The sequence below is a fragment of the Oxyura jamaicensis genome, chromosome 2 (assembly GCF_011077185.1).
Source record: "Oxyura jamaicensis isolate SHBP4307 breed ruddy duck chromosome 2, BPBGC_Ojam_1.0, whole genome shotgun sequence".
In the NCBI taxonomy this organism is placed as follows: Eukaryota; Metazoa; Chordata; class Aves; order Anseriformes; family Anatidae; genus Oxyura; species Oxyura jamaicensis.
In genome coordinates, this window is record NC_048894.1 from 150,349,492 (window position 1) to 150,375,007 (window position 25,516).

At 41.3% G+C, this 25,516-nt stretch overlaps 1 protein-coding gene across 3 annotated transcripts in view; it reads right to left on the reverse strand.

The window, feature by feature from the left end:
- KCNQ3 (potassium voltage-gated channel subfamily Q member 3) overlaps positions 1–25,516 on the reverse strand; it is a 196,487-nt gene that overhangs the window by 158,430 nt on the left and 12,541 nt on the right. The window lies entirely within an intron of this gene.

A 25,516-nucleotide genomic window follows, 5' to 3' on the forward strand; every position in this document is an offset into this window, starting at 1 on the left:
TTTCCTTCCTTCCACCATTTGTCTATCTTTTTAACTACAGTTTCTTTGGCTGTAAAGTCTTTAGTTGCAAGGGTTGAAAATTCCCTAGAGAAAGAATTGTATCTCATTATCTATTTTAATAATGCATAACAAGGTATTGGCAATATCCTAAGACAAAAAGCAAGACCAAACAAACAAAAATATTCTTTAACAAAATTAAAACCTTCTCAGATACACATTCCCTGTTCCTCAAAAATCAAAACCAGATGTTTTTTAAAATAATACATAAAATCTTTCCAGAACGTATTTCATCTTCTGTTCTAAACAGCAAGAGCTGGCATATGTGTTTTGCTATTGAACAAGGACAGAAATTCTAAGATACTAGCCATAAACGGTTTATCTTCCAATAAATTAAAATTCTCAAATTTATTCCTCTTCCTTTCCTTTGTGAACACTCAGGAAATGTATTTCACCACAATGTGCTTCTTTAGGAAGAAGCAACAGCTCTTACAAAACCAGAGACTCATGCCATATGAATTCTGCATCATATATCTGCTGGTAATGCTGACTCATGATGTATATACAAGCCACATTCACAGCATTTAATATGCAACATTTAAAGAACCAATATGTGGATTGAATAAAAGGGAAAAATAAAAGGTCTGAGAGAGAGCTGAATTCAGATGTTCTTTTCAAAATGTACCCAGCATAAAATTCCCTGAAAAATAAATAAATCTCTACCTCAGCTCAAGCATGGGGAATTCAGTCTTGTTTCTTTTCAGAAATACATTTCTCCAAGAGACTGAACTGCTTTATTTCTACTCATGCCCAGAAGTTCCCGATTGCTCTCCAGAGAGTCATCAGCTCAGGTATTCCTTCTTTGGGCCAAACTCTAGGGGATCTTAACAGTTCGTGTCAGGCGTGAGTCCAAGTCTTAGGCTTGCCCTTACGTTGTTGCACCTCTTCCCACACCTGCTGCCACTCTTCTTACCCACAAGGATCCTTCTTTTCCCATAATCCACACCTATCCCTGTTGGCCTATAATGAATGAAAAACATCATCTTCACCAATAAGATTGACAATTTCTCACTTTTTAAAATTTAAGGAAGGAGAAATTTTGGAAGCTCACAGTTGAGCATTCAAGCCCTTGAGAGGAGGCACGATGCAGAGAACTTTGCCACCTCACTTCAAGACTTCCAGCAGTTTTGTGCGAAATCCCTTTTGGACCTCAAGGAATCCTTCCACTGATGGTCTCTGCTTTGATGGTACATTGCTTCTGGGATAATCCTTGTATCCCTTTGATGAGGATTAGGTCTGATCCTGTCTCTGATATTCATTTATTCTGTGACTATTTCTGAAACGTGATGGCCTGTTCAGTCCTGGAATACTGGCAGGCTGAGCCCTCTTCCTGTTTTTCACTGTTGTACTGGTAGGGCATGGTGGTATATTTAATCCTACTGAAGACTAACTTTGACTGAGAATATATCATTTCCTAATGTAAATATATCATTTCCTGACACTCAGCATCAAACTGAGTCAGACACCGGAGTCATTGCCCTACTTCATGTCTCCCACCCAGGGTGCTAATGAGTCAAGCTACGGAAGTACCCATGCAAGAAGGAAGGGCACCGGGGCACAGAATAGAAGCAGAACAGAATCATTCAGGTTGGAAAAGACCTCTAAGATCATCTAGGCCAACCTTGAACCTACTACTGACAAGTCCACCACAATACCATGCTACTTAGTTCTACATCTGCGCATTTCTTGAAGATCTCCAGGGGTGGTGACTCAAGCACTTTCCTGGGCAGCCTGTTCCAGTGCTGCCCAACCTTTTCAGTGAAGCAATTATATCCAACCTAAAATGGAGAGGCTGAGATGTACAAAGAGACCTAAGGAAGTCTGTTGCCCTGTTCCCAAAAGTCACATTTGGTGCAGGTGAGACATCTATAACCATTTTCCCCTCTCAAAAGTGTAGCTTACACAAACTGCCCAAACCATCTGTACAAGCAGTCCAGAAACCTAGTCTCAATTTCTGGAGCTGACATGCATTAGCTGTTGTCCTGAGAGCTGCTGCCTGATTAAAAATAAATAAATAAAATAAATTTAAAATATATATAATTGTTTCTACACCTACCCGCATCGCATGAGTTTAGAGGGAGACAGGGAAAATCATTTTCTCTTTCTCTTACACATCAACCTCCTTTGGAAGGCACTTTGGGAAGCCTTGCAAAGAAGGGTTATATAACAGCTATAAATTATTATTATTACTGTTTCTATTATTGTTATTGGTATTATTATTGTTGTTATTGGTTTTACTGTTGCTAGAAATTCTCCAGACAGGCTTGATAGCACAGCACAATGCAACACTGAGCAGTCAAAAAAGAGGTTTTGCCCCAAGAAATACCTTTTAGACAAGCTTAGTGATGAAACACCTAAATGTCACATTTTGCTGTACCATTCTATGCAGCACAAAAATAAATAAATAAATACATACATACATATAATCCTCACACCAACAGGAGGGGAAGAAATGTCAGTTCAGATCAGCCTTTAGGTCTCCTCAGTTACAACACCTCACCTCCCTCAACAAAGATGTTGAGAGGACAGCATAAGAAGCCACGAGCCACCCAGAACAGAGGAATCTAACCCCAAGGCAATTCTTTTTGTAACTTCATGTTATTTGGAAGCTACAGCTGAACGGATGAGGCATTGTTCCTTGTGCAAGGCAGGCAGGTAACACCTTGTCAGTCTGAGAGCTAAAGGAGACAGGGATGCTAAATGATTTGCTGAAGGCATTTGGGCCGTGCTTTTATTGAGGAAACTCCCTACATTGCGACCACATCAGTGGAAATTCTGTAATGCAGTCATCTGCACTGGCTCAGGGCTTAGAGTGCTGCAAGCCCCACTGAGCTCTGCTTTCAGATTAAAATATGCCACCTGCATGTACAAACTGCCCTTAATGACCTCCACCAGCACCAGCACCTCTGGCTCAGACCCACACTAAACCTCAGTCCTGCACTCGATCAGCAGAACTTGAGCAAAATCCCGGTCCAATGGTGATTTTGATCCAGCTGAAGCTCGTGGCGTGATATATTCTACCTGCGATCAAAAGCAAATCACTTGGATGGGGAGAGCCTTCCCTTTCTCACGGCTCCCCTAACTCATGCTGTGCAGCACTGCAGCAGTCAGCAACAGGCTGGGCTGTGTCAGAGGGAAACCCCTCTGCTCTCGTCACAGATTTATGGCTGCCCGTGACAAGCAGATGTATCTTTAGCTCTGGCTAGAAGACGCTTGTGAGGTTGTCTAAATAATTCATCTTTAAGAGCTGATGTCAGCCTTTCCAAAACCATGCTCCAGCGGGAGCTGCTTCCTGCAGCTAACAGCCCCGAGCCCCCACCGCGCATAAAGCAGCCTCCGGCTCATGTGGAAAACATGCAATGAGACAAAGGCAGCTCATGGTACTGCATTGAAAAAGCCAGGCATAATGAATAAATTCACATGCCTGAGACCAACCGCTGTCTTATTTTGCTCCTACTGTCTGCAGTACTGCTGCTGTTTTGCTATTTGCACAACAAATACAGCCCTGATCTGCTCGATACGCTGGAATCAATATTGCTGTTTGGCAGGCTATGCAATTATGTGCAGCAATGAAAGCTTCAAGAAGATAATTGGGGCTTCCCAGGTAAACAGAAAGCTATTTTATCACCACTAGGACCCCACTGGTAAAGGATTGTTAACAATATTCTAATAATTTCTTCATCCAGTCCATAAATGGAGCTACAGCACATCTTTCAAGAAGATGCTAGGATGGATGTAAAGGTTTCAAATGACTGGAAATCTTCTGTGCTCTTACTAAGCCCTGACACTTCCAGCCAGACCAGCTGCATTGCACCCATTTCACAAATGACCAAGTTCAGAGCCAATGCTGAAGTGACTTCTGAAGGTCACACAGAGCACATGGTGGCAGAAGGAAGATGTTCTCCACCTCGGTCCTGCTTCTAACCAAGACCCACAATTAGGTGAAATGTGTCCCACAATTTTGCCTCTGACACTCCAGCTTCAGACCTCCTAAAAACCATCCAGACCTTTTCAGTGTTTTAGTGATGCAGATGAGGGAATGGTAAGTACCAGCTGGTTAATAAAATCCTGGGCAGTGTCCTCAGCTGACATGGTGTGTCCCAAAGCCATTAACAGCATAACCCAGAAGGAAATACAGTTTATTGAATGGAGATAAACATTCAAAGTGAACAAAATAAACAAACAAGTTGAATAAAGTGAGGAAGACACTGCCTCCTGGCTAACTAAGATTTAGACTAGACTCAGAACAAGTCCCCACCAATAAACTCAGGGGGGTGATTTTGAAACAAACAAACAAACAAAAAAAACTATCTGCAGCTCCTTTTTCCTTTGTGAAGGCTTTGCCTGCCTCATCCCAGACAGTCCATTTTCAGGCACACAGCGCCTGCACTGCTACAAGGCAGGGAAACCCCCATCTGCTCCCCTTGGATTTACACTCAGCCATGACAAATGACTCCAGCTTCAACTTTCTGCGAGGAGACGCATATAGAAAATGAGGTCAAAAAAGGCTCGCTTTAAATTATTCATCGTGAAAAATGTGCCCTGGCTTTTTCAAAGACTGCGCAGTCAGAGAGGAACCACCAGCTCCCTGAAGCCAGAAGAGCTGATCTGTGCATCTGCTCTGCTGCCTCTCACTCGTTTCTGCAGGAGGGACAGCGAGCACGGCACCACAGCAGGGCTGTGGGAGTCAGGGATCTGGATGACTCTGTTCCAAGTGCTGCCAACTGTCTCCATGTGTCAGCCCGGGAGAGTCGGAGGCATCGATTCAGAGAGCAGAAGGGACTGGGTTGATGCTAGAAAAATCTCTCCGCAGTGAAATCTCCCTGATCTGCAGTAGGCGAGAGGTCAGGCTGATTGATCGGGGTGGGGGGAATGCAGGAAAACCTCTGGGGGACTACTAGGATCATCTGACCTGGTTTTGTAGTGTAGTACAGGTCAGGAGTTAACACACAAATTTTCTGGAATTCAATTCAGTTATTTTTGGTTAGGCAAAATAGAAAGAGAGCTATACTCAGTGAAAAAACTGCTGGCAGACAGTGTTTGCAGTGAATCACTCACACTTTCAACACATAGACCTTTCTTTCTTCGTACACAGACCTTACTTCTTCACCATTCAAATGTCATTGACTTGACTTTGCCCGTCCTTGTGTACAGGGGCCTCACTCTTCACAGTTATTTCAGTTTGACTGAAGCACAGCATTCAGTGGTGGAGACGGCTTGCCAGGTGTTGAAAGGCAGAGAAAAAAATGTAAAGCAAATAAAACAAGAAAACAAGATTTGAGCACTGATGGAAGCCAAAAAAGTTTGAAGTCAGTACCAGTGCAGCACTTCTGGTGCAACGTGGCAAAAGGCAGAGGGAATCCTCATCACAAGATGTGCTAGGCAGGGAAACTCTGGGGCCATAAAATCAATTGTATGTAATCTGCAGCAGAGATGCTGTTCGTGCTGTAATGTATTTGCGTGGTTTGCTGACTATTTGTGTAGGCTCGCTCTCCTTCCAGCTGACTTCTTCTTTCCAGAGGGATTAGTAGATTCTCTCATTTTTCCTCAGGCTCCACATACTCTTTCACAAGCACCTTACGTGACACAACATCCTAATTTCAGTTTATTTTTCTGAGCAAATTGTGGCATGTCTGCAGTCTGGTGCTCGGCAACTCTAAACCAAGAAACTGCTTTGGTATAAGCCAGTGTGTTATTGATCCCCACTGGGAAATTGCAAAGGGTTATTCCAATGTGTAAGCAACTGCCAGGGTCCCATCAGCTCTGCAAACCCTCCACTTCTCAGGGTTGGGCTCTTAAAAATATTTTATTGTGCGTCGTTACTAATCTTATTTTAATTAATTTTAGTACATGCATATGTTTTCATCTCTGCCTATATCATTTTATTTTGAGCATCAACACACGCACACAAAAAAATCTAAATAATGAAAGCTTTCTTTCTAAACTGATACAAAGACACTGTTTTCTCAGGAACCACCACTTGTACACTTTTTGCCTGGGACCACATTTCAAACCAAAACCTAGAAGACACTGATTGCAGGGATGTGCAGACACCAATATCAGCAAACACGTAATCTTGTTCTATGGGTTACAGCAGTGTGTAGCTGCCTTTTTTAATGACTTCCAAATAAGCATTCCTTGCAGAGGACTATTTTGTAAATGATGTACAAGGAAAAAAAAAAAAAATATATGAAAATTTATTCCAAGCATAAAGGTTAGAAGAAAAAAATGTGAAATCTTGACTTTGCCCAGCATACCAAAATGCTCCCCTACGTGGTGTGTACATTAATTTGTTAATCAGATAATGAGTCTCATCAATGCAGGCCACAAAAGGGGCTGGAAAGGCAAAGGCAATATCAGTTCTGCACTGAACACCATCATCTGCGATGGGAATAAATATTAGAAACAGCCTCACAACCTCCCAGTCTCACACTTCAGGAAATGGAACCCAGTCTTGGGGGGCAGAGAAGGTCCCCAGTGCCATTCATTTCAGTATTAGCTGAAGAAATGTAATACCCTCTGGGAGGCACGACTCTGTGCACAAGGTTGGGTCTTTGTATCAAATTGAGAGCAAAGGAAGGAGGGAGAGAAAATAATGCTATAATGACAAACGCCAAACAGGCTTTATTTACTCTCCTGGAACTGCATAAATACCAGTCTGCAGCCAGCTAAATGCATTGCCTGCTCAAACCTTTTTATAAGCATGAAATTTACTCAGCTGTACCCATAACCTAATAGGCCAATTATTGATAAGAACACACCATCTACACCAGGATTAAGAGCTAAACACAGGATTTCTTAAAACTGCATTGAGAAATTAAAGAGCTGTGTGGTTGTTACAGTTAATAATACCAGCACGAAGGCAACGCCTGGAGACATCAGATGGGATCAGAAACAATTGCACCAGGAACTGGAAAAGTAAAGGGCAGGACAATGTACACCCAGATGGGCTGAGAAGAGCAGAAGAGGCAGAAAAATGCCAGAGAGGGACAGCATGCAGGCAGCAGGAGAGCTGCAAGTGTAATGCAAGTGCCACGAGTTGTCTAACCCCAGCTTTCTCTATGGGTAGGTAAAATGCAGAGATCAAGAGAGCAGCATGGACATTGCTGGGAAGGTGAAGGGGAGACCAAAGGGTAGAGGGGCAATGCTGGAAAGGCCATGATGAAGGAAGTGGGATTTCTGGTGAAGTGATAATTGGATGGTCAGTTGAACAGTCAGCAGCCAAGATAAGAATGGCCCACCTCACAGGAGCACACAGAGAGCAGAAGAATATGTTGGCACCTTCTGACCACCCCTCAGACTGGGTGTCCTGGGAGCCTGCGGGGGGTCCAGCACGGATTCACTTCTGTTAGGATCCCACCGGCTCTCACAGGCTCCCAGCTGCTTTGTTCCCATTGCCTTTTTTAAGATCTGCAGGTCTCTGAGCCTGGTAACACTTCTGCTTACTTTGCAGTCGCTTTTCCTCCCTCAGCTGTCGCACTCCTTTCGTGCCCTCCCAAGGGTGCTTTCCTCAGCTTTCCTTATGTCCTTGCTGATCTGTTCAGCGAGTCCTAAATCTCACAGCGCTGCTTCTCTTCTCATCACTGAGAGGTGGGAAGTGCACCACAAGTCACACAGGTTGCCTTCTGCTCCCAGCAGCAGAATGATGCTTGAACTACACAAGTAGAGCCGTGTACCTGCTCATGTCTGTGATGCAAATCCCACCCCATCACCAGCATTTGAAGCCCCAAGTGGACAACAGTTCGGAGTGAAAATTAGGAACCCACCTGAAAGAACGTGTGTGTGTGTAGGTGCCAGTCCCTGAACAGGCCACCTATTTTTCCTTCTTGCAAACACTTCTCCGCAAGAGCAAACTGAATCTGGATTTGCTGCCTGTCCACACTTTGCACGTGCTCCAGGGTGATCACCTGGTGTTCTTGGGGGATGAAATAGAAGAACACCCTCTATGAAATAGAAGAACAACCAAAAGGAGCACAGTTCCCTGGCAGGGGCACAAGCCCAATGCTTTGTAACATCCCCGAATGATATTTGGCAGAGACAAGGGCTCCTTAAAATTACTCTGAGATTGTCTGCCACAAGATTGCTAGGATTTGGACACAGGCTCATGCAAGGTTTAGCTCAGGCTGCTTATAGAAATAGGAGCATGAGGCATGGGTGATAGGAGCTCAGGTACAGCACATCTACTGAGCTGCTGCACCTCCGGTCTGCCACCAATAAATGAAGGCTGGGTTTTTTACTGATCTTCTCCCTTTGTGTTAATTGGGACTGTTTTTATTTGTTCATTTGTTTGTGTATTCTTGGTTGTTATTTTGTTATTTTCAGTGTAAGAACGTATATAACTATGTGCACCACTAGATTCAGACAGTCCAAGCTTGTTCCTCCACAACATTAGGATTAATCTTGGAACCTACTCCATCAGGGATCAGCTCTCTGAAGGCTCATGACTTCATTCCTCATCTCCCATTTGGGGACAAATAATCTCAAAAGACTTTTCAGGGAACACAGAGCAAGACAATAGACTGTCATTTTAAGGAGTCCTAAGCTATAAGGCACTGGGCACATAATTATGCATGCTGTTCACCATGCATTGTATGATTGCAGCTATTTTAATTATTCATTTGCATATGTATTAATCCACATTATGTATGAACAAGTGGTACTCGCAGAGACAAATTAGGCATGCAATACAATGGCTAAATTGTTTAAATAACATGAATGTTTATCATTCAGTTCCCTGTGTGCAAGACAGGGGTGTTAATAATTAGTTTCCTACCTCCAAAAGAGCACACATGTTAATTAATTAATAGTTGCAAAGCACTTTGAAGTTGCAAAGCACCATAAGAAAGCTATCCATTATTATGTACAGTAAGTGTACTTCTAAATGAAATAATTTGGCTATTTAAAATCATTTCCCTTCCTCAAATCCCCTAGCATCTCTTATCCATAATATTAATTAGCATCTAATAAAAAGATATGTGTTTAAATATTCGTTTGGAGTTTCAGGAGCAGAACTAGCTTTCCATCCCCAAAGTGTACCAAGGATAAGACAGAGTAGCATATTCAAGTACATGTACAAATACAGCTATATGAGCCAGGTAACACAGACAGGGTGAAGAAAAAGATCTAGGAGAGAAGAGGGACTCCAGACTCCAGATAGTATGGACCAAGAGTCTTGGGTTTAAATAGCAGATCTGAGGTGACTTTTGGTACCACTTTCACATTGTCTCATGACCTTCAGGTTGGGATGCATCAGTCATCTCACCAAATTGTGGCCGCCTCCTCAGACACAGTCTTGGGATGTATCAGAAAACAGTTCTGGAGCTTTTTCACAAGTCATATATCAGCTTTTATCATGGCTACACTGTCCCTTGTCTCTGGACTTCAGGTGTCAGAAGCTCATGGTGTACAGTACTTTGGTGGTTTCCTGTTACCTCACAAGGAAGAGTGTGTTCTCCTAACTCATATCCATAGGTGGATATTTATCAAACACCTGAAAAACTGCATAAAATGTGAAGAGGCAACCAGACTATATCTCGGCAGGCCCTTAAGAGCTTGCAGGTGGCTCTAATTTGCTGCTGCAGGAGCACTCTGAAAGGAAAACAATCACCACCACAATGCCTCCGTGCTCCCTGAAAGAGGTATTTTATATTCAGAAGACTGAAAAGAGGACTTCCAGCGTGGAAGCTTATGGAGTTCATCTTCTTAGGATTTTCTATGCCTTCCAGGTACCAAGAAAGGTCTAAAGGGCTTTGTGCTGCAATGAGGAATGGGCCCTTAAAATCTTATGAAATCTGTCAGCCTGGTAAGCTCTCCTCAGGGACATGGATGAAGGTTACCGCTCTGAAAAAAAAAAAAAAAAAAAAAAAAAAAAAAGAAAAAAACAAAACAAAACAAAACAAAAAAAACTTTCCACAACCTCAGGCTTCAGTGGTGGTTTGGTATTTCTTAGCTGTAGCATGGTTAAAGGGTAGGAATAAGCTCTCCTCCTATCACGTCACCGAATGTCAGCAAACAAGACACTTCAACTCTTTGGTTCATACTTCCACATGAAGAAGGAGGACTGGGTACTTATCTTTTATCAATCCTTAAATCTCACTGGAGAATTTAGTGACTTAGATCCATAGGCATCAGCCTGTAAAGTACAGAAAAACTCATTATAGGTACCTCACTTGAGAGCACGCTTTGATGAGTGCAATCAGTAATAAAACTTCCCCAGATATTCTAAAAATAATAGTTAATTTCTTGAAAAATGATATCTTCCACCCAGCACATTGTAACTTAATACTGGACCTCACTTTGTTGGCAAAGAAAAGTCAACTGATAACCTAAAAATGAGTGGTTGCTTAGATACTAATGGTTGTTAGAATGACCTGATTACTTTTGTTGTGTGCAAATAGAACATGCCAGTGACCAGTCATATAAGAATTTCTGAAAGGGCTAATTTTTGCCAATCTACTGAGATTGTCAACATGACTGGCAGGAACTCAAATTTAAAGTGAGAAATTCTAATAGAAGACTGTAGTGTAATTTGTCCTCAAATGTCCTGCTTAAGGCTCCAAAAGCCAGACTCCTCATGCTCCGCTGGAAATATATATGTAGTAAATATTAAAAGGGGGTATGGCAGTGACAGCAAGGCATTTATTTTTATTTATTTTATTATTTTTTATATAAAATACATTTATAGAATCAGGCAGAAAGCAGAAAGGAAGTAGCAATTAATATAAATTTAAAAACACATGATTGATAATGGAGAAGTGAAAGCAGCAAAGAAATGACCAATACAGCTGGAAATAATTACAGCACATTTTCCAGTGTGGGTATTGCTAGATGCATACAGCAAAACTGTTCTTAGGCAAGTAGAAAAAGCAGATTTTTGCAAAGGATAGATATTTCTGTCTGTATTTCAAACTGAGCAGGAATTTTATACCGAGGGTGGAACAGAAAGTTTGCCATCTGTGATGAAAAGAGGATGTGAGGTAGCATTTGCTAAAATTAAACATTTTTTAAAAAACAACAGACATATCTTGCACCAAGAGATTTTAAGGGATGGAAAAGTCTCAGTAAAGCTAATGGTAGTTTCAACAAGTCTTGAGAAACAAGGAAAATTTCAAACGGCTGCAGGATTGCCAACATTGTTTGAATATTTGAAAAGTGCAAAAGATGTGAACCTAGGTTATTATAAACCAATCAAGCTGATGCTGATTCTGAATAAAGAATATGACGCTGAATTCTAGATAATATCAACAAAAATTATGAAACAAAATTGTAATTAAATCCTTCAGCATGATCTCATGACAAGTGGGTTTTGCCAAACCATCCCTTTTTTGGATTAAAGAACAATTGATCAATTAAGAATAGTGCTTGGATTTAAAAGCATGTGACTTAGTAGTACCACACAGCATTCTGACTTTAAAATTGCAGTAACATACAATAAGTGGATTACAATTGGCTTACTGACAGATCTCAGAAGACAGATACTAATGGTAGATAGCTTTTAGTATAAGATCTCAAGAACTGGTCTGTGATCTAGCATTGTTTTCATTTTTATCCCAATGGCCACCGACAGAATGCCTTTACCAGTGATGTTTGCAGTCAGTAGGCAGTAAGTAAGAACATGTCACTATTACAAAACATATCAACTGCCCCATCTACAAAGCGAACCATGATCCCAAATAGGGTGATTCAGATGGAAATTCTTCATAGATCATGGTCACACTATGAACTCTTGCTGCAATAATAAGAAGGAGCAGGGGAATCTTAATTATGAAAGGAATATCAAACAAAAATGACTGTATATAGAGAAAAAAAAAAAAAAAAAAAAAAGAGGGTTTAATTTATGGCAAATTCAAATAGACATAGATGGATACAGGAGAGGTAAGGAAATCGAGGTAGATGGCCTAAGATATTTTTTGCTCACTATCATTTAAGATTTTTAAGAACAGGTCAGGCAAACCCTTTTCAGAAATGACACAGGTAATATGACCTCCTTTCACTTTTGATCTAAGGGTGGACAACATGACCAGCTCAAGTGCTATCCAATCTTACCTACACTCACTATAACCTCAAAATGTTAGACTTTGTATTCTCTAGAATACCTCTAGTCTGGGTGTTTGGAAGAACATTGAAAGATTGAGGGGAGTTCAAGGAAGTGTTATAGAAAGATAATGTACTCGGGGGTTTCACACAGTCTTACTCTCAAAGTCCATTTCCCTCCAAAGTGGAAAAAATATCCTCTAAGCTCATTTAATGAAACTGGACTCCAGAGGCAAGAAAAGGTTACTTTTAATATGTTTTTTTCAGCCTTCACCACTACAGTGATTTTTTAATGTTCCTAAACTCCACATGACGTCTAGTGAAGCTTGTTAATAACACAGGATAATCATCCACTGGATTCTAATGAAATTTTAGAAGCTATTAAAAAAAAAAAAATAGATTAAAATATCCTGGATGTCTATTAGTTACTTGGAGTTTCTTCCTCCTCCTTCTCTATCAAATCATTGGCCCTAAACTTAACACAAAGGGGCTAGTCAATCACAGTCATTTTTATCTGATCTCTTTGTCATCATTTATCTGCACAGCTTTAAAAACAAAAGCTGTACGTGGCAGCGTCAGATGCTTCCCCTTTGTGCATGCTCTCATCACCTGTCCCACTTTTCTTGTTAAATCTCTTTGATGGGAGCCTTCAGCACTCCTGCAAAATAATTTATGCATTTTTCCCACCTCTGCAACTACCTTGTGACAAGAACAAGAAGAAATCAAGGAAGGGGCTGTACTTAATGCATTTCCACCATTTGAAATTAATGCCACAAAATCAGTGCCCAGCCTTGTCACAACCATACAGCGACTTTGTCTCTACTGACAAAGCAGTGCAGCTACAAACATGGATTGCTCCAGCTGTGACTCATCAGTGAATCCCAGTCACACCTTAGTCCATGTCTGGGATTAATTCCACAGCTTATCATAAAGGAACACTGTAAATCTGATATCTGTGCAAAGATAATCTGTTTGACTGATCCCTTCCCAGAGCTGAAGCTTAACATCACTGAACAACTCCACACATTTAATCCTCAAGATGTGATATTAAATATCGAAGCAAACCCTTCCACCACCACCACCACCACCCTCCCACCTCCTACCCCCCCCCAAAAAAAAAAAAAAAAAAAGGAGGTAATTTGTTCCATTAAGGTTGTTAAGGTTATCACTAGAGGAAATACTGATCTGTTCTCAATAATACGGAGAAGTAGAAATTAGGGTTAGAGGTGTCCAAATAAGAGATGTAAGAAGAAATGTATTAAGTGAAGAGCAAAACATCAATAGAATTATACCCAGAACATCTTCAAGCAGTTACAAAGAGTTCATAAGGGAAATTATGGGAATTCATAAGGAGATCATATGGGAACTGCTAATAAGAGAGGCAAAATTTCCTTGGCACCATCTCAAAGAGCTGGGCTGTAACAAATCTTGTAGCCTGCTTTTGTAAAGCAGGTGAGCCAATCCTTGTAAGCTTCATTGGAGACATAGGTGAGGTTTCAGTGAAACACAGGCTGCCGGGTGTCCCCTTGGTGCCACCATCTCTGCTTCCCAGCATTCAAATCACAGAACTGGACGGAGACTTCAAGAGATTCCAGTGCTCAGGATCCAACTCATGCCAGAGTCTCCACATTTTTACATTTTAGTATTTTAAGGTATAAAGTTTTGTTTTAATTATTTTTAAAGGCAATTTGTATATTTTTAGACCCTCTTCCTGCCTACATTACCCTTCCTATAATAAATCATGAGGGAATAAAAAGAATCCAAGTTCAAATTTAACTAGCTATTTTCAAGCAACCTTTAGGAGGATAAAGTACATCCATTAAGAAGGTCTCTCATGGCCCATATTTCTGGAATCTCTCTCATTTGTCATAATCATAAACCGGGCAGGTGAGAGGAGTGTTCTTATCCTGTGTGCTTATGCAGTGCCTGGGAAAATTAGAAGCTTGATCTTGACTGGGGACATAAACACATTTCTGCTAATAAATCACAAGACAGTGAGGGTTTGTCGTAGTTAACTTCTCATTCATATATTGCAGAAGAAGACAGTAAAAATTGTGAAGAGGTCCCCAAAAAAGTCACAAGGTTGGCTTTTGGTCTTTTCCTCTTAGATCCAGAAATGTTATCTGTTCAGTAAGTTGTTAAAATAGAATATGACTGCTCCCTTTAATTATGCTGGGAAAGTGAGGAATGGGGGAAGCAGAAGAGCTGTTTGAACTGAAAACCAGTATTGGCAAAAGACAGAAATGAATATACACAGGCTGTGCATAAATATAGATATGGAATTGAAAGGTTCTGAGCCACTAAAATAGCGAAAGCCTTGAAGAGCCTTCAAATAGCAGCTGTGGGAGCAAACCAGTGGGATCCATGAACCCAGCAGAGATGTGCGGATGTGCCCAGTCTCTCTGCACACTCTTCGCTCTTGGGAACTGCCTGGCTACAGAAGTGTGGACCTCAGTTCAGGTTAATTTGCAGAGTATTGCAGCCTTTTTGCCTCCTTCCCAGCCTCCTTCATGACCCCTGTAGAGCTCCATTCTGTAGCTGCTACAGACACCTGAGCTAATCATTCAAAGCTAGTGCCAGTCCAGTACTGCACTGCAGTCCTGTTCCGAGTCCAGTATGGACAGCCTCTAATTAGCTTTTACAAAGACTTTATTCATTTAAGGAAAAGATCACATTATGTGCTTGCCTTGGATGGAAGAGGACAGAGCTCAGTCACTGCAAAAAAAAAAAAAATCCTTCCTGTCCTGGATTCTCACTTTGCTGGCTGCTTTTTTTCAGAGAAACAAATTAAAATCTCCTCATCTCAATATTTCAGTCATGAGCTTGCCAAGGGAGCCTGAGAGTTACAAAGTTCTCCTGATGTCCAAATGAAAGCAGAGCTTTCTGAGCACATCAAGGAAGGATCCAATTTTACCCCATGGCTGTACATCATGCAGACCAATGCAGTCCTCAGTCACCAGGACACTCACCAGGTGCTCTTGTAATATCACAGAAGTAAATGGGATATTGTCTCACACAATATCTACTGAACAGACTTGTCATTTTTTTCCTCTTAACTACATCAGCTATTTCTCCTTCTGTCCTCAGAATCTCACCCACTTTTATTTTTTTAGACAATGAACCTGTTATGTTTCAAAAAACTTCATTTTTGCTTTTCTGGAAAGACACAATAACAGCAGCCCTTTGCAGGCAAAATCTGAACCAAGTCCCTGGGAGAAATGAGAAGATTATGATTATTATTTTATCAAAATAATAATAATAATAATAATAAAGAAAATGCGTATTTGAGAGAGCTAGAAGTATTTATTTTCCAGTTTTGTATCATGGATGGCTTATGCACACATCTCTGTGACTGCTTGGAAATGTAAACCTTCCAAAGGCAAAAAGAATAAATAAAGAAGATTAACATATATGTAAAAAGCTGCTATAATTAGCACAAAAAGAGTCTTGTGGTTAGAACTGCAAGAAACACTGCGAGTGTCTTGGGATCTGTACTGAAACTGAGATTCAGGACCACTTTTGGAAAAGATAGATGGGTCATCTCTAATTGAAAATTCAACAAAAGAATGCGTTCAGATTTCTTTTAAATGGTGTTTCCCTAACAGTGACAGAATAAAGACACTGCGGGTTTAAAGGTATTCTTTTTTTTTTTTTTTTTCTATTTATGAGGACATACAAAAGAGGCATTTATTTGGAAATGGCTTTGCAACTTTTAACTCCTAAACAGGTGTTAGCAATAACCACCATGTAACTAATTTTTGTAGAACAATGAATGTGCTTCCTGCAAACACCAAGGTACAGACAATGCCAGCAAATAATGGATATATGTTAAACATTGTGCCTTTCTCCTTACAAACTAATAATAAAAAATAATAATGATGTTTTATAACCTAGAGGAAAATAGGAATATTTGACTGATCTTTATAATCTGCTCATTTTCAGTACCTACCTTTTCAGTTTTCCTAGCTATAGATAATCCTCCCTCACATGACCCAGCACACACACAGATCCCTTGTGCCTTCACTCATGTAGACACCCCAAGTGTGCAAGGGGCCCTGACAGGTTTTTTAGAGCCTTCCTGAGCTGGCCATATTTCATTAAGAATATGGACACGGGCATGGGCATGAACCAGGAGAAGCCACAGAGGGCAGTTATCCCACAGCCACGATCTCTTCTGCTGTAGGATCTGCTCCTGACTGCAGAGCATGCCACACCAGTATCACGTGCTGCAAAACCATAATTAACGTTTAAAACAGGAGCTACAGTTAAGTCCCTGCTTGTAAAAGATGCCCAAACCTGTTTTCAATAAAAGCATTTTAATTGCTTTAAAGGTTTTATTAAAATCCCAGCAGACCCATTATAGTCAATTGTTTCCAGCCTCTACCTACCTAGTAATCACTCAGTTCACAATAGTGAAAGATATGTGCTCCATTACGTGCTCTCCTCTCCCTCTCTCTGGTAACCGCATTTTTTCTTATTGACTGCTGTTCCCCAGGTATTTTAGCAAATTTGGATCATCAACCTCTTTTGCTAACAATAGTCTACTTTATACTGAATTTAGGTGCTCAGATATCAAAGGATTTAGGGCATATAAAAACAAGGAAAGATCATTTTGAAACAAAACAGCTTAAACACTATACCCAGAAAAAAAAGACAATTTATAGAAAATATTATCTTTGAAACACCAATGACAACTCTAAGCAGACAACAGAAATTCTGGGCAAAATATTCTTTGCACTGGAAGCTTTAAATTTCCTACGACGAAAAAAGCTAGCAAATCCTCACCATTCACATAATCACCCATTCAGCTCTTCATGCCATGGCAACAATGTCATTAAATTAAGCATCCTGTCAAACAGAAGAGGCTGGTGAGGAAGCACTGCCCTGGGTTGCGTCAGAAGCCCACGGCAGGCAGGTAGGGTGGCACAGCACAGGGTGCTGCAGCGAGGATGTGTCCTGCTTGGGGGGACCGTGCCCCTACACCCAACAGGCATAAAGGGCCCTGAGAGGTGATTAAAAGAAGTGTGTAAAAGGATAGGGAAACCTGGAAATACTTCTTCAGTCTGAGATGTAAGGGGCTGAGTCTGTGGCGTGCAGGGCTGTGAGCTTGCCTGAGTGTTCCTGGCAGTACAGTGCTTGCACAAGTACTGTACACACCAGGAAATAAGGCTGATAGATAATATCCGTGGTGAGATAGTAGCATTGGGCTAGTCTTGGAAACGTTTCCTTGCATCAGATTAAGTAGTGGAGGCTAGCAGCTGTTTCAATGCCATTAACACACCCAAAATGGAAAAGAAAAAAAAAAAAAAAAGAAAAAAAAAAAAAGAAAAGGAAAAAAAAAAAAACAGTGCAAGATGACTTGGAGATTTTTCTCGTCTACAATATGTGTAGCCACACTGTTTAACACCAATGGAGTCATCTGTGAAATCAATGGTGGCATTTGAAATAGTTATACTTCAAGCTAAACCACTAGCAGATACACTGAGCAGGTTCTCCTGCTGCCTTCTCAGTTTGCCAAGGCTGAAGTGCAGCATCAAAACTTTTTTTTGCTTTCCATTGCTTGCGCGGGGGGGGGGGGAAGAGGGCATTTGTTGATTTATTTTTTTATTTTTTATATTTAATTCTATTTTTAAATGATTACTACAGGAACTCATGGAAATCTAAAAGAAGTTTTATTTATTTATTTATTTATTTATTTATTTATTTATTTATTTTTATGTTTTCAGCTGTTGTCACCAGAATGAGTCCTCTCTATTAATTCCTGCAAAACCAGTATTTTTCTAGCCAGAGATTTAAATAAAGCAGTGAGCAGTGATGTGCCATATCGGCATTTCTAAAATTAGCTGCACACTGATAATTCTGATTTCCAACCTCTGCTCCTTGCTGCGACAGAGCCAAAGGACACGACAGTGAAAGATGCTGATAGGCAGAATGTCTCGTGGCTTTGCCAAAAGTTGTGTTTTTTTTTTTTTTTGGGGGGGGGGGGGGGGACATTTTTGCATTATAGGCCTCTGTGCAGCAAGTTCATTTCTTAGTTCACTTGATCTTCACCAGAAGATGCAGCCAGCTTCCAGCTGAGCTCAAGATACATGGAGGTGCCACTGTTTCTTCTGAGAGCAAGCCCCTCAATATGCTGCTCGGAGCTGCTACCTCAGTTTTCCTTCCATTCATGTTGTCCAATGCACTAACAGGCTAGACAAGGATCCTTCTAGAAAAACCATCTGCAGCTGAACCAAGAGAGGTACTGGGGCTCATCTTTTTTTTTTTTTTTTTTTTTTTTTTTTTTCTCCACTGAGACACAACAAGCACCTCGCAGCAGAAAGTGCTAATTTGTACACTGCTGAAGTGAGCTCTTCAGAGCCCTGCAAGGTACCCCTAAGATCTCCCAGTATTTGCCAGCTGCGACTGAGGAGGAGATGCTGCGCAGAGGTGCCCTTTTTGGAGTGTTTCGTTATTTTTTGCAAAGCACAGCACGATGTTGTTAGGAAAGATTTGCCATTGAGGACTGGGCTTCAGCACAGCTCTGAGAGCAGAGCACAGCCCAACCACTAGGAGACCATCTTGACTCAGAAATGTACCTCCGAGTCACGGTTCCTCCTGCACTTTCTCTTGCTTCTGGCTGGGAATATCAGTTTGTCCCAGGTCTGTGTCAGCCCCTATTGATCACGTGTCAAATCTTCATTCACTGTGCATCAGTGGCCCTGGCATAAGCTGGAAGATGCAAAGGTGGATGAAGCTACCTCAGTGACTAGTATAATAGTCTTTCTTCAAATTTTCCTTTCCTGTGGCATGTACAACATCAATAACAATCTATACTGATGGCAAACTGGAAGCACTGGCAATGATTTTTGTGTTTCACCCCTCTTCCCCTGGATCCGCCTCTTAATTCCTCTCTCACACTGAAATTGTAAGGTCTTTGGGGCAAAGATCAGTTATTCTGAGTTCATACAGATTTTAGCCCATTGAGATCATAGATTGAAACTGGGTTTGTGCTGCTACTGCCACAGAAAACATCTTTAATTAAAGTCCTACTTTTGAGGAACTGGCCTTCCATTTTCTTTGCTTTCTCCTCCCTCCCCTAATTACTGAAAAAAAAAAAAAAAAAAAAAAAAAAAAAGCAAAGTTCAGAAATTGACCCTTCGTCTTTCAATTATCACTGTCATCCAGCTGTAACAAGTTTCAGACATCGAAATTACAAAATCAACCCCCCTGCATTGCCTTGCCAGCCCTTCTGGCCCATCTCTCCTCACTGTAACTTTCCTCCCTGATTGAAGCAGACACCTCACACCCTGAGCCCCTTGCTGAGAAGACAGATTACTGCTCGAGAGAGCTAGACGGGCAGGTGTAACCCAGCACCTGCACGAACACTGCCCACGTCGCCTGCATGCAGCGGCAACACATACGAGATCCAAACATATGCAAAACTGGCTTTGCTTTCCAGAGCTGCCAGAAACAAAGCCAACCACAACCCATATGCGTAAATCAACAACATAAACAACACACATGAGCTGTGCACTTGCCAGCTGGAGGATCACAAACCCACCTTGAGATCTGTGCATAGGATTCGGCCCATACACCTCCCAAAATGCAGCAGCAGCTGCTATTTTTCACCAGCTTGTGGTGGCCCAGGAGAGGGCAAAGCTCTCAATATTTCACAATTCTGTGTTCCCAGCCACCTCCCTAGATTCTCTGCATTTCCATCAAAGGTGGAAACTCAGCAGTCCAGGAAGGGCAGAGATGAGACCGATCACAGAGAGGGGAACAGACTAAGCACACAGCATTTATCTCCTACCTTTTTCAGTCCCCAAGTGTCCGTAGGCCCACTGAAACATGAGGAAACACCTTTTGCTATCCATGAGTCCCACCTGGGCTTGGAGTCCACTCTCCAAAGAGGACTGACAAAGCAGAGGTGCCCTAAGAAAGTCTCCTAATCTGTGGCGTAACTGAAGACACTACCAGCATGGTTGTTATAGGGATGGCTTTTGAGTGTTGTTTCAAGGCCAGTTAGAGGGAACAGACTTCCCATTAGTACCTGACTTTTCATTCTCAGTGTCTTCCCAGATCACCCCCCAAATGGCTGAAAGCCCAGTGCTCAAAGAACATTTACTAATATTGAACCCATTCCTATCCTAGAGTGACAGCACTCTCTTTTCCACCAGTGATACCGACTTCCCCTACTTACTAGTACACATTTTTCGCACTATTCTTTTCTATCCAGGGCTGTCTGTCCCCCAGACAAGGAAGGAGCAGCCTGTGAGAATCAGCACCATGTTCCTTCCGGTCTTCCCTTGCAAGAAGCTTGTCTCTGTGCCACACATGCAAACCACTAATCATACTGAGACCAATGTTTATTACTGTAATGATAACTATTTTCTTGTTAAATTATGCCTGCCTCAGCTGGCAATGTCTCTGAGGAGGTCAGGTATGTCTGAGTCTCACCAGGAGGAAGGCTGGAAGATTTATGGAAGCAACAGAAAGGAACCTAAAATGTTGGCAAGAGCCTGGGACTCTCTGGGAGGTATGAGGATGTCTACTGGTGATTCTGCATAGTCCAAAAAGCCTTCATCTCTGCTTGTCCCTGAAAGTCCTTCTATAGAGTGTATAAATGCATTATAAATAATAATTTCTGAATTCATTTGTCATTAGGGTATTCCTTTAATCAAAATAGAAATACAAGCTGCAATGACGGTGTGGTCCTCTGCTATTTCAAACACCCATTCACAGGTATGTCAGATGTAACCTTTGCCATCCTATTCATTTTGGCTTATCACATGACTGCACACTGCTAATAATTTCCTTATCTCCACTAAAAATGATTCTGGGATTGAAAAGGGTGCCATGACTTCAAGATTAATCTCCAGCTAAAAGCTTGATTTTATGCTAGATTTTCTGAATCAGAACAAGACCAGTGACTTTCCTCTACCTAATCTTAAAAATAAATAAATAAATAAAAAATAAAATTTAAATTTAAAAAATGCAAAAAATGTCCTGTACATGATATACACACCAGAAAGAGGGAATTATAATTGGTCTTGCACCACACTACCATGTTTCAGGGTAGTGCATCATATGAGTTGCAGAAGGAAAGAAACTTATTGAAAAATGTGCTATCAGGCCATGTGAACATGTGAAACTAAAATCATCACCCCACTTATGTTCCTTTCCCAGTACTACAAGCCCTCAGGCTTACCATCATTTCCCTTAGTCCCCCAGCTTGTGGATAAGCCATGGCAGTCACAGCTTTCCTTAAAGAATTGAAAAAGTAGCATTCTTGCTTCATTCTTGCAAAGAAAAGCTGGAAAACCTGACCAGGTGGTACCAGCCTGAAGAAATATAACGCAGTCATTAGAGAAAATCCACTCCATGGTAGTCATTTCAACCAGCAGTGTTTAAAGCAGGTTTCATTTTAGGGCTGATTCAGCATGGGGCTTCTTCCCCCTTGCAAAGGTGTAAGGACCATAGAAGATGTTTCTCCAGGACCATGCTGCCAAAGCCACTGAAGCTCTAGCATCAGAGAGAAAAAAGAGGAACAAGGAATCCCTTGTGAACCTTTTCTGAGCCAACACAGTACTGTACAGTAAGCCTAAATGGGATGCCATCGTTGGCTTATTTCTGGGTCAAGGGGTCAAAGCTCTAACCTTGTTTTCTCTTTCTAGATAAGTGTTTGTGGTTGTTATTTGAGGTAACAGGAAGACTACTCCTGAGAGCGTTTAAGAACAAGTGCAATCTGACTTCTATCTCATTGACATCCCTTTTTATAGCTCAAGAGCAGATGAAGCTATTCCTCTCATTTCCCCCTGAAGTTACATTCAATATGCCTCGAATATGTTGTTCCTTTAGTCTTCCTCTTCATTCTTTAGACCTTCCTCAGGATCTGTAGCTAGACCATGAGTGACTAGGGGAGACTCACTGTCCCAGACAAATGCCACAAAGCACACTGCCCTCTGATTTCAGTTCTGGCAAAGAAGTCCCACTGCTGACCGGGTCTTAGGGTTGTTCTCAGTCCACCCAGAGCGCACAAGGTCTACCATGTAGGCCAACAGCAACAACAGGTTTTATACTAAAGATGCTTCACATTTACAGAAGATGTGTTACTCACCTGAAACAGGTGCCAAAAGTGCCTGTAGAGCAATGAAGTAGCACCTTCATTGCATAGCTCCTAACTTGTTCACCTGTCAGAGCAACCTTAAATCCCCTCTCTTTGCATTTCACCTCTTGCAGCCCCGTTACTCCTCATCCTCCTCTGTTTTGCAGCTTTATTTCCAACACTCCCCTCACCTCCTCCTCCAGCTCGGCAACTGTTTTATCATCATCACTGGAGATGCCTTCACAGCTGCCAGCTTCTTCCCTGTAACATTGCTGCTCTTACCTCACCCTAATAAAGCTCTAACTTTATGTTTTTGGTTAGGTGTGTGTTGTTTTTTTTTTTTTTTTTTTAAATGGAGTGGGTTGAAAACCATTCTTTTTTCCCTCTGGACAAAGCAGAAAACAGACAGGTCCATCTGTTCTCCTTTCAGGATCAGTGGCAAAGAACTGCATGGACACCCAAAAATTACATCCCACTCTTCAACAGAGCTGACAGCTCTGAAAGACTGACCATATTGTAATTACTTTTTACATAACTCAGAGATATAGCTAGATGTTTGTGCTCTGGGGAGGATAACATTGAGTTGGGACACTTTCCAGGCAGAAGAAAAAAAAAAAAAAAGAAAGAAAGAAAAAAAAGGCAATTATTATCTATCAGTAGGCCTAAAGCAACAATTTCTAACACCTGTCCTGTAAAGCTGTGCTACATGATCTTTGATTTCTATGTGCACGTGAAGCTTGGGAGACATCAGCAGAGTCCTATAGGAACACAAGCTCAACCTACAAGATTTAGGTACAAGACTGAATCAGGATCCAAAACTGCAAAAATTTAGTGATGTTGGTTCCTGCATTTACCTTCTCTGGAGGGAGAAAGGTGTCCCAGACTCCAGACAGTTTGAGATTTTAATATTTGGCAGTCATCTTAGGGGCAAAAAGGATGGCTCTCTTTTCACCTATTGTCCAGAGAATTTTGTGAAGTTATTTATCCCCACAAGGCCTTCAGCAATGTGATTAGGTTGAAGTTCATTCATTTAAATTTACTATTTATAATGCAGTTGTCTATATCTAAGCCACACAGTAATGTTCCTATTATAGAAAAAGGAGATCTATTTATTTGGTATCATCTTTAGTTACCAGGGTGTGATTTATCGATGTCATCATTTGCTTCAGGATGAGTTGAGCAATCACCAATATGCCCATATCCATGATCTATATCAACAGCTGAGGAGATTGAAATGACTTGGTGTAGACACCTACAGGGAAGAAGCCCACATTCACTTCTAAGAATCCCAGCCCTATTCTATTGCTGGTATTTCTATTACAGTTATTACTTATGCTATGTTACATTGTAATATTAACAATTCAGTTAGGAAACAAGTGAATCTCTTCTTCCTGAGTTATTTCATCACTCGTTTGTTTATCTGTTGCTAAATTAAAATGCACACACACATATATTCCTAGTTATAGCTCAAAGTCCTGCTTAATCACAGCCAAGGATACCCAGAATTACTGACTTGGGCCCGTCTTTTGCAGCTACACTACAGCCTGCAGCTTTTGTTTGAGGAATTCACCAAGGTTGGTTTAAAAATGATAAGTGGAAAATTGGTAATTTGCAAATTCTTACAGCAGCAATCTTTCCTGCTGTTAAATCTTATCTCTAGACTGAATTTATCTTTCACCATCTTCCAAACATTACTGTGTCATCGTTTATGCAGTTAAAACGTCTTCTAATAACAAAAACTATTAGTCTTCATAGCCTCAAACAAATACTGATGCAGCACTCAGATTAATGCTTATAAGCACATTATCTATTTCAAGTTGCTTGGAAATTAACTCATGATAGAATATGTGAAAACAAGCTCTGCCAATGAAGATGAGCACTGACACACTTCCATCTGCCCCAAATCTCTTTTCACTATTCATCCTAATAATGTTTCCTTTAAAGTTACTGTTTACAGAAAACTTTAAGACATAACTCTGTAACAGAAAAAACTGTTTTATGGTCTCCAGCAAAATGATGCTTACGAGGTGATAATGCCCTGCTTTGGTCCCTGGGAGCAATGTTGTGTTCTCATCCCACTTGCTGCGGAATGTGATAATTCAGGCAGCAAGACACAGCATTCAGTCTTGGGTATATGCTCATTCACTAGAGAAAGTTGTTGTCCAGGTATTGTTGCGCTAGGAGCTCCCATCCTTTATTTTTTGGGGATATCAACCCCGGCAGCAAATGGTGCTGCAAACCAGGACCTTGCATCGTTACTGGGACTCTGGGAGCAATAGATGCAGGTGTGGTTCAAGCTGTGTATGAAGTATCATGCAGATCTTGGGTTAGTCTGTGTGTGGTGCTCCTAAAACCCTTCCTCTGTGTCTGGATACACTCAAGGGACAGATATTAGCTCAGACACCAATAAATCGCTCATTCCCTAACACCGCCATCACCTCTAGAGCAAAGAGTGATTACAAACAGTGACTCAGAAGCGTGTGGGTCTGAATCACAGCTCTAAGAGCTCCTCCTACAGCGATGTTGCTTGGACGGTGATGCTAACTTAGGGCTGTGCCCAGCCACACACTGGTCCAGAGGGAGCATCTCACCACCGGATGCTGAATTCCACATCAGGGAGCTGTGCAACCGAAAAAGAAACAGTAATGATGATGAAACACAAGGTGACTCAGAGAGAATTCCAGCACCTAGACTGCCTTGCACAATATGGACAAAGTAATTCCTATTTAGTCCCTATTCTGAGGGAATGAGAGGCCCGTTCTTAATGCTGACATAGGTCTCTTGGGTGTGTTGGCACTACCAAAGCAAGTTGCAGAACCGAGTGTTTTCTAGCTAAAGTGAGCTCAAAGACAAAGTCAAGTATTAAAAAGACCAAAAAGTAAATACAACTATTTATGCAAGTCTGGATAGGAGACAAAATTGTCATATCAGCCCCATCAACCTGCTATCAGAGCATTTAGGCCACCTCAATTTGAGTCAGACAGTTATGGCTGGACTCTACCGTTGTAGTGGCATAGAGCATGAGAGGCTGAGGGGCCTCAAAAAGCACAGCTGGATGGCTCCCTTGAGCGATAATCCAGCAAACAGTTCTCAGTGCTGCACTTCAGCAGGTGTTAAATGCCACCAAAGGAAGATGGGAGCAGGTGAGGAAGGGACAGGGTCAAAGAGATGAGAAAGTTGGGAGGAGCTGTAGAGTGGAGATAAATTACTGAATTATTGAATGATTCTGTTTCCTGTACTTCGAGAATTTGATGAAGAATTGGTGGAAATGTCAAATTACAACAGCATAAGTAAAAAGAAAAAGAAAAAGAAAAAGAAAAAGAAAAAGAAAAAGAAAAA